Source organism: Ipomoea nil, unplaced genomic scaffold (assembly GCF_001879475.1).
Source record: "Ipomoea nil cultivar Tokyo-kokei standard unplaced genomic scaffold, Asagao_1.1 scaffold0207, whole genome shotgun sequence".
NCBI lineage: Eukaryota > Viridiplantae > Streptophyta > Magnoliopsida > Solanales > Convolvulaceae > Ipomoea > Ipomoea nil.
In genome coordinates this window covers 576,262-586,236 of record NW_017616635.1, presented here as the reverse complement: position 1 = coordinate 586,236, position 9,975 = coordinate 576,262, and the positions used below count along the sequence as shown (strand labels likewise).

Below are 9,975 nucleotides of genomic sequence, written 5' to 3'. Positions count from 1 at the left end.
TGTCGAGTCCTTTTTGACAATTCGCACTAAAGGTTGAGGAAGGATGTTGTTTATGCGTTACTTTACATCCTTGCATTTAATTGGCGTTCCCAGTCCCTTTTACAGGTGGTCCCCCACTTCTGTTACTCCTTCCTTTGGGTTTGTTCCTGAATTTCCCGTTGTAGAAGTTGGATTTGATAGAGGTCGGCAGCACTGGTGTAGGCTTCGTTAGGGGTTCGGGGTTGCTTACAATTAGGGCCTTCTGGGTTTCGTAGTTTGTGGTCTGTCACAGACTTCTTTATCTTGGTTGTCTCTGTAGGATCTAATCCAGGCGCGAAACGATCCAGCTGGAGGAATTGTTTGTGGTATTCCCTGGCAATGGTCATCCCTTGTTTTTAGGTGGAGACTTTCCTCGTACATGGTTGCCCTTACGGGTGCGGGGTGGGATCGTCCTCGTAGCCGTGCCCCCAGGCATTCCCAGTTGAACACCCGGTTGTTGCCCATAAGTGGGTTCTTCGTGGATTTATCAAAGATCAGCCTCGTGTCTTGAAGTAGAATGAGGTTATCTCTACGCTGCGTTCCTCTGGGCATTCCACTAGCCCGAGAATTTTGTTGAAGGTTCGGATCAATTCCTCTAGGAGTGTGGGATCCTTGGCTGACTTCTTGTTGGTGTCATGCTGCTGGTTTTTAGGGCCAATATTTATTGTAACGATGCGTTGATGTGTTGCACACTTACCTTGGTGTGGTAAGCGAATGGGAGTTCTTTAAATTAGTGAGGGATAAAGTGAGGGGAGGTTGTGTGATGGTAGGCAGGTTTCACAATCTCACCGCGCGTCCTAAGATTCCTGAGTCATATGTTCCTAAATACCTAGAGTTCAAGCCTAATGTCCTAAAGTCCGGTGTTAAGAGTCTTATCCTAGGTTCAAACTTAGGCTCTGATACCAACTGTAACACCCCGAAATTTTTAAACTTTTGAACCTTATATAATAAAGGTAAATTCTCATTAAATCCCAAAACATAATATGAAGAGTACGGGGTGCTATGCCACACCTGAGCTAGAGAACTCAGGTGCACAGGCTAACTAACTAATATCCTCAATAATGTAAATGTATAAGCATGACACGCAGGCCGAAAGGGAAACTATCTACTTCTACGCTTCAAGACTCTAGCGCGCTCCAGTGTCTACTCCTCTGTGCCTGAAAACCAAATATATCTGTTCAGCGAGAGATGCTGGTAACCCACTCCAACGCGTTGAAATACAATACATATAGATATACACATAGATATATGAAAAATCATTTCGAAGCATGAAGATATATCCTAAGAGACTCTAGCTTTCAAAACAGGGAATAGACTCGACAGATAGGGATAAGCACAGCCAACAGTCATAATCGCTTTCAAGCGTAGGGAACAGACTCAAAAGATAGGGATAAGCACAACCAATAATCATAACCAAGCATATACAGTTCACTAGCATGTATCCTATGGTCACGCTTTCATAATATTCATAACATCAAACCATCCATATCTCATCACATAGCACACTTTGATGGCGCCACAGGACCAATCGCATGCCCATAAATGAGGGTCAGCGCATATAGCTCTGACACGGCCCCGCAGCACCCTGCCCCGTATCGCAACACGGAGGGGTCGATCACAACCGACCGATGAACCGCAGCTCATCATAATGTTTGATCGCAACCAAACAGTGGACCGCAGCCCAAGAGTAGTCATCTGACCGCAGCCAGGAATATGAACCGCAGCTCATGTAAAACGTTTGATCGCAACCAAACGGTGGACCGCAGCCCAAGAGTGTAAATCTGACCGCAGCCAGCTTCTGAACCGCAGCTCAGGAATAACCATTTCGATCGCAACCGAATTGGGGTATCATGCACACATAACACATAGCAAGCACATGCAGCCCACATTAGCACATTGGGAAGGGGGAGAAAACGTATAATGAAACCTATGCGTGGTCATCCACAAACTAGGAATAATCCTAAGGGGTTCATACTTCTTTCACCTAGGCCAACGGGATACCAATTCAACTAGCATGCGATATATAAGACTCATTTATCCTACGAACGGTACCCGAAACATCAACTAGACTTAGGCACGATAGACGGAGTCCGTTGGGACACCAAGGGGGTCGGGGGAACATCAAACGGGGAAGCCAAAATCCCAAAATGGGGTAAAATCCAGCGGGTAGCCAGTGGGTGAGGGGTCACCAGCCGGCGTCGTGGTTCCGGGCAGCGGGTGCCCGGCGGGCAGTCGGCTGCCCGCTGCCGGCGACTTCAACGTTGGCCGCAGGTAGGTGGCGGGTCCCCTACCCCCACCTACCCCCCACTGACTCTTTCATCACAAAAACGCCACGCGAACCTTAGTGGAACCCGGAACCATGCTTAGACACTTTCAAACGCAATTGATAACAACACGTACACAATTAACGGACCAAAAGCGGGAAACATACGTCACATATCCTATCATGCTTTTTTAAACAAATTTAATACCCGAACATGCGAATTCCCACCCAATACATCAAGAATAACACCATACAAATTTCACGTTACGGCCTAGGGCTCTAGACACATTCAATTTAACAAGAACACGATTCCTCTTTAAACATCAAGAACAATCAAGGATGACACATAATCATCAAGAAACTAGGTTCCATCAAGAATCACACAATCATCAAGAATCCATTTTTCATCAACAAGATTATCAAGATCGCCCATAGAATTATAACACCAATCGTCAAGAACAATATACGAATCATCAATACACAAGAATATAGGGAAATCCTAAGAGGGGAATCATAGCTATGAAAATAGGTTTTGTTGAGACATGGGTTACCTCTTAGCCTTAATTAATTTCTTGGCTATGAAAGGTCTTTCTTTAAGCTTTTTTCTTTCTTGATTTCTCCTAAGGGGATTCTTGGAACTTCTTGTGTGGTGAGAGATTATTGTGGTGTAAGATTTAGGTGCCTCCTATGATCCTATATATATATATATATATGTATGTATGTATATATATATTCCTAAGAGTCATAATTGGGGTCTAAATACTATGGGCTTGCTAATTCCATTCCTTATAGGACTAAGGACTTGTTTTAGGGATAAGGGTCCATGTTCCATAGTGGACCGTATTAATTAATTAAAGAGAATCCTAATCATAATCTGAATAGTAAAAGGCCTACTTCCTTTATTCCTAATAGATAACTAGGTCAAGGATTTCTAATTAGAATCTGAATAGTAAAAGGTTTACTTTCTTTATTCCTAATAGGCTTAAGACTCTAATTTAGGCAAGGGTCCACGGTTCATAGTGGACCTTATTAATTAATTAAAGGGAAACCTAACAAATTAAATCATATTTAATTATTATTAACGGGATTAATTAAATAATTAATCCGGGATTGAAGGCCGTAACATGGGGTGTTACAAAGGGTGTGGTGTGCAGGGTGGACTGGAGGTACAGGTTGGAACTGTTATAAGGATGGAGAGGCGTAAAGGTTGTAACTTGGTATAAGGTTGGAACCTGGGCGTGTCTTGTTGTGTGGCCTTGATGTATCTTGTTACTTGTTATAGTTGATTATCTTGTTTTATGGTCTTGATTGTATGCGGTGTCTTTATGTGCCTTGTCGTGCCGAGTCTCAAAATGATTTCTTATATCTATATGTATTGTACTCAACGCGTGGGAGTGTGTTGCTTAGCATTATTCGCTAGCGGTTGTAATACCGCATGTTCTTCAGGTGCTGATTAGTCAACTCGTGAGCGCGCTAGTCGGAGCTTCGGTTCCTAGTTTACGTAGCAGCTAGCCTTAGTTGATGGCCTGTGAGCCAGTTGTTGTATTCAGATAATGTTCGTAGATTATGACTTATTAGTTAATTAGTAGCCTGTGTATCTAGGTTCTCTAGCTTAGATGTGGCATAGCACCCCGACGCTAGTGTTTAGTTCTGCCCTGTTTGGATTTTAATGTTAGTTTCGCCATTATCGTAAGAAACTAGGTCCATCCTTAGTGCTTGACTTAAGACCTTTGTAAGTCCATAGTACAAGCCCCCCAAACATAACTCCTTAGTTTGCATGACTCCTTCTTGTCAACCATTTCTAGTTGGAGGAATCGTGGAGTCCAACTGCAATCTCACATCAAAAGCAATCGGTAGTACTTTTCTAAAGGCGTGACGTAAGTCAAGGTCTTTACCAGAGTCAACATCTTGAGACATTCCGTGATTCCTTGTCAAATGATTCACTCTCGTCCTTACTAACTGTTTAGTAGGTCGAGTCTTGATCACTGTTAATAACCTTGCAATCTTCATGTGGTAGTCGGCTATAATCCAATTTTGTCTCTTCTTGTTTTCGTTAACGACAAGCCCTCTTGGTCTTCTTGAGGTTCGGCTTGTCGTCCGATCCCGTTTAATCCTTTAGCGATCAAAACGCTTAGTGACGCCTTTCTCTTTCTTGGAATGTATTTGGTTGACTGTTCTCGACGTCGCATGACATTGGCGACCTGGTGCGCCGCATGCACTTCTTATGGTATGTTAAAACCATCAAGGTCTTTATACCAAGGCAAGACTTTCACTGCGGTGAAGCCTAGTGCACGACACCTTCTACGCATATGTCACCTCCGCCTAACCCACCGAACCCTTCTTAGCAATAGTCTTAATACCAACCCAATAAACGCCAACTCCCATGCCACCGGGCAAAGCAAAGGATTTATACCACTTGTATGGTGTTAACAAGGGTTCCAAAAGAAAGGGATATAAAATTAGAGCACTGGCAATGATTCCAAGCTCATAATAATTTAAGGCTTCCAAGATTCGCGTTAGGTACAACAAAGGGTATACCAAGGCATGACGGGTGTTAATCTCTCACAAGAATAACCAAGGATTCGTAGTAGAGGTTTCAACAAATAGGAGTATCAAGAGGCTGAGGTTAAAAGGCGAATGATAATTCAACTGAGGTAGGGGCTCGCAAGATATCACGATATACACAACTTGCACCGAAGATTAACCAACAGCGTTGTTCATCCGCTACTTCACCCCCTTGCATCGATAGGCGTCCTGGTTCTCTTTCCTTTTTGTCGTAGTTGTAATCGTAACATACCGGGACAGAGCAACTTACTAGGAGATGTACTCCATTCGGTTACGGAGGCAAACGTATATACTTGCACCTTTACTTGGTGCCTTAACTAAAAGAACTAAAGCTAAACAAGGAACAAGCACAGGAAACTTAACATGAAGCTATAAATAAACTCACAATCACAACGCGCGTCCTAAAATTCTTACATCCTAAGTACCTAAACACCTAGAGTTCAAGCTTAACTTCTTAAAGTCTTATCCTAAAGACATTAACGTATGGTCGAACTTCAGCTCTGATACCAACTGTAACACCCCCAATTTTCGACATAATTTAAAACTATTAAAGCTTACGAAATAAGGATAAAGCTATCATTAATACCCAAAACAGAGCAGAAGCTAAACATAAGTGTCAGGGTACTATGCCACATCTAAGCTTGAGAACCTAGATGCCACTAGTACAGATTTGCACATCCGCTACCCTTGTAAAGGGCTATCCACTACCCTTGTACAAGGGTAGCGGATACTAGGGTCGCTGAAAACCCTGAGCTTTCCGCTACCCTTGAACAAGGGTAGCGGAAAGTTAAGAATCCGCTACCCTTCTTTAAAAGGAAGGGTAGCGAATACCATTAATTTATTAAAACAATCCGCTACCCTTCTTTAAAAGGAAGGGTAGCGGATTGTTTTTTATAAATTAAAAAAAAATCATTATTATATTTAAATTTCTCAATTTTATTTTTTTTAAATCCTATACGGAATTCATACACTACACATCAACATAATACTACAATCCTACAATAATATTCATAATATAACGCAATTCACAACAAAATCTTTCGCCCATATTCAACATAATCTAAATTAATCATTCACAATAATCAATTTAATCCAACCATTAATAATATATCCTAATTAACTAATGATAATCATCAATATTTCAATACAACCAATATAAGAACGATTAAGCAGAACTAGTACAATGTATATAGTAAAAAAAGATGTATGAAATTCACTTGAAACAAATAAGTGCATTACTGATATATATAAATATAAATTAGATTCATTAATAGCCAAGCACATGAATCACAGCTAATTGATTCCAAGTTTAACAGGTGTTATAAATCTATCACAAGGGAGCTAAAACTAAGTCAAATATATCAGGAAAAGAATAGGACATTGCAGATCCAACTTCTGTAGTACACTGCAATAGTCATTTTATGCCAGGAAAAAAAACTTAAGTATCTTCATAATATAAAATAGTAAATTAAATAGCTCATGAGCAAGAATCAGAAGAAAATTAACTCTCCCAAACATTTTGCTATATTAACTTTACAAAAAAAATTATCATCTAAATAGGCAAGCATATTTTCATTCACAGAGAATCCAAGTCTATTCCTCATTCCTACAGTTTTTTGAGAGATTTTCATAATGTTTCACAACAATAAAATTACCAAATTCAAACTATAGTTGCAGGTTCTCTAGAAGGTGGAAACAACAAATATGGGGGAACTGGAGAAGAAAAGCACTAATAACAACTAAACAATCTAAAACCTGGAGGAATTCCTTTAGTTAGTAGTTTGATTACTAATATCTGTCACCTAGACATATCAGCTTATCCTCAAATGTCAAAGTTCTTATTCTCCTTTCTTCATTTGGGAACTATGTTAATGATCCCTTTGGACAGCTATCAAGTGATCATCAAGTAGTGCTTCTATAGTATTATAGTTCAATAAAAGTCAAGTATACCTAAACTCATACCAGAAAACTATAATGACCAACAGTCCTTGACCCAATAATTGCTTCTTTTAGACATATGTTAAGAAGATAGAGCATTTGTCTCTCTAATTGATTATCCCATTTATCTCTACTCAAATAAGCCTTAACAGAGATCTTGTTGGGGTTTGCTGCAAGAACTTCTTAGTTTAATCTTATTATGTAAAATGAACGCTGTGCACCAAACCAGCCTAATACAGATTGAAAACTTAGACACCCATCAAAATTCAACTATTTTAAGGTCACAAGACAAAAACCCAATAATCCTCATAGTATAGAAAGTCATTAAAGTTAGAAAACTTCCAATCAAACAACCCAGAGTCAACAATTATTTATTAAAAAAAAATTGAATCTAGAGATTTTAAGGACAATGCTTATACGAAGTATGGGAGTTGGAAGAAACAAGAATCAATAAAACATTAGAATACATTAAGACAAAACACACATATGACATAGAATTAAGGTGACTAAAGTAGTTAATTTAGAGAATTACCTTCTCAACAGATCACTCTCCCATTACACCCCTTCTACTTTTGATGGCATGAAGATGAGCATGGTTTGGGGCAACTTTGCGGGATGCAACAGAAACAGCTAGTTGACTCAATGAACCCCACAATTCTTCAACTACCTGTAATAACACTTACTGCATTATATACTAATATGCATGCTAGAGACTACTAAACAAAATTCTAACAGCAATCCATGAGTATCTACCTCATCCAACTTTCGTCCTTCGAGAGCAGCTTGCTCTTTAACTCGCTTTAAAGCGTTTATCCTTCAAATATGGGTTGAGTTCTCTTGGATTTACTTTTCTAGTCTGAACCAGAAACAGAATAGAAAAACGGGTAATCCAACTTGATCACACAAAAAGCCCATCATAAAAATTCTAGTAGAGAAGTTAGAACTAATATACTTTGCTGAAAACTAACACAGAATTGTTCCACTTTGGGTAGAGGAGATGCATTTTTCAAGCATTTATGGGAGGTTAACAACTAAAATACATCTGTACCTTTGAAAGTAAATAATAATAATAATAATAATAATAATAATAATAATAATAATAATAATAATAATAATAATAAACAAAGCTACACCATGGCCAATGGCCAATAAACAATACAAGTTAAAGTGATGGTGATGCCCTATCCTCAGACTCAACAGATCAATAGAAACCACAGACTTGGGTCACTTGTGATTAAGAGTTAGATAATTAGTATCATAATATGAGCAGTCAAAGTCAATAGGTCATAGAATGTACAAGAAACATACCTCCTCATCTTGATTTTCCTCGGGTTTATCTCAGCAGTTTTAGAAGCCTTCTCTACACTGTCTGCAGGCCTAAGCTGAACCTGAGGAAAAATCATCATCTGAAGCATGCCATTTCTTCTTTTTTCTAAATCCAGTTTTCACTCTTTCAAGATCACCATCTAAACTACTTAAGGATTCAGAGAAATACTGAAAATCAGATGGTCCAGCTCTGTCCTGGTTACTAGGAGAGGACCGAGGAGATCTCCTACATTTCAAAAAATATGCACAAATAAATAGATAACTGCGTATCTCTAACCACTTTGGCCAGATCTCCTACATTAGTCTAATTAGAAAAGCATTTCAACTAAACTGACCTGTATAGAGAAATTTCCATCTTCCAGTTGTGCAACACAAAAACATTTTTTTAAAAAAAGAAGCTAATTAGCAAAGAGAATTACCAAACTCCTCACTTACTGCATCATTTAAAACAGATTCATCAAACACCAATGCATAAAGGTTGACATCTATGCCAAACAAGAACCAACCATTCATTCAGCCCCTTGCACCCATTCAATCTGGAATCACTAAAGTTGCTGCCCTTATCCAACCTGGAAATTCATCATGGAATGACACCCTTATTAATACTCTTTTCAACCAAAGTGATGTGAACCTCATAAAGAGTATCCCTCTTCCAGACAGCAAGTTAAAAGGATAAAATTATATGGACGGAGGATGATAAGGGTACTTACACTGTGCGTAGTTGCTATAATACTCTTGCAGGTGATTTCAGTTCTGTCCAAGTCCCAATTTGGACCAGATTCTGGAAATTCAAACTCCCTCCAAAGCTAAAGACTTTCTTTTGGCAGCTTTGTTCCTCCTCTCTTCCTACTTGTGATCGGCTGAGAACCAAACATATCAATGTTCCCGATTTATGCCAGCTATGTTCAAATAAATACCTATCATCAAATATACAATTATGCCATATTTATTCATCAAACAACATATTTATCATAAATAATTTATCAAATACATATTTCATCAAATAAAAAATAAACAATTTATCAAAATACCTATTTCACACAACATTTATTAAAATTCAAAAATAAATAATTAAAATGTCAAAATTCTAAATAAAATAATAATAATCAAAATTCATAACCAAAATTCGTACTTCTAGTCATATATTATACCATATATGCACACATTACTATATAATCCCAACAAAAATAACAACTAAATTCATATCTTTACACATATTAGGGTATAACAACAAAAATAACAACAAATAACTAAAAATTCGAAATAAAAATTAACAAATATAATATATATTACAATGATAATTATAAAAAATAATTTTAACAAAAAAAAATTACCTGCACGTACAGTTCTGTTGACCAGCTGCCGACGGTGGAAGTCACAGAAGCAGCGGCGGCAGTGGCGAGGGTGGTGGCGGGGTCGTGGGTGGCTGATGAGAGAGGCGTTGGATCCTTATCTTGGTGGCGGCGACGGTTTTTAGTCGAGGCTGAGGGAGTCGTGGTGAGAGAGGCGGTGTAAGCGGCGTCGTGGGAGGATGAGGGAGGCGCTGGTGAGGGCGACGACGGAGGTGTGGCCTGTGGGAAGGAGCGCAGCGACGACGGAGGTGTGGTGAGAGTGACGGTGGAGGCAGGAAGACGCGTTGAGGAGAGGTGAGATATGAGAGTGAGCGCAGCTAGGTCAGCGAGATCTTTTTTTTTTTATTTTTGTTTCCCCGCTACCCTTTCTACGGGGAAGGGCAGTGGAAAGTATTCATATTTACAATTATGCCACCGTCTTTTTTTTAGAAGAAAAAATCGCTACCCTTTTTTTTTTAAAGGGTAGCGGTTTCATATTCATTTATTTACAAATATGCCATTGTCCCTTTTTTT

At 39.1% G+C, this 9,975-nt stretch overlaps 1 long non-coding RNA gene across 2 annotated transcripts; it reads right to left on the bottom strand.

Moving 5' to 3' along the window:
- Nucleotides 1–1,138: 1,138 nt before the first annotated feature.
- On the bottom strand, nucleotides 1,139–9,498 carry LOC109191561. 2 transcript variants are annotated; one of them, XR_002055949.1, is made up of 8 exons: nucleotides 9,455–9,498; nucleotides 8,821–9,027; nucleotides 8,617–8,679; nucleotides 8,446–8,465; nucleotides 8,093–8,336; nucleotides 7,538–7,640; nucleotides 7,317–7,451; nucleotides 1,139–1,175 (listed from the first exon to the last, which is right to left on the bottom strand). It is a non-coding gene; the product is annotated as an uncharacterized LOC109191561 (long non-coding RNA). The 2 variants fall into 2 exon arrangements; XR_002055948.1 differs by lacking the exon at nucleotides 1,139–1,175 and having other exon boundaries at nucleotides 6,989–7,451; nucleotides 8,093–8,679.
- Between the last annotated feature and the right edge of the window lie 477 nt (nucleotides 9,499–9,975).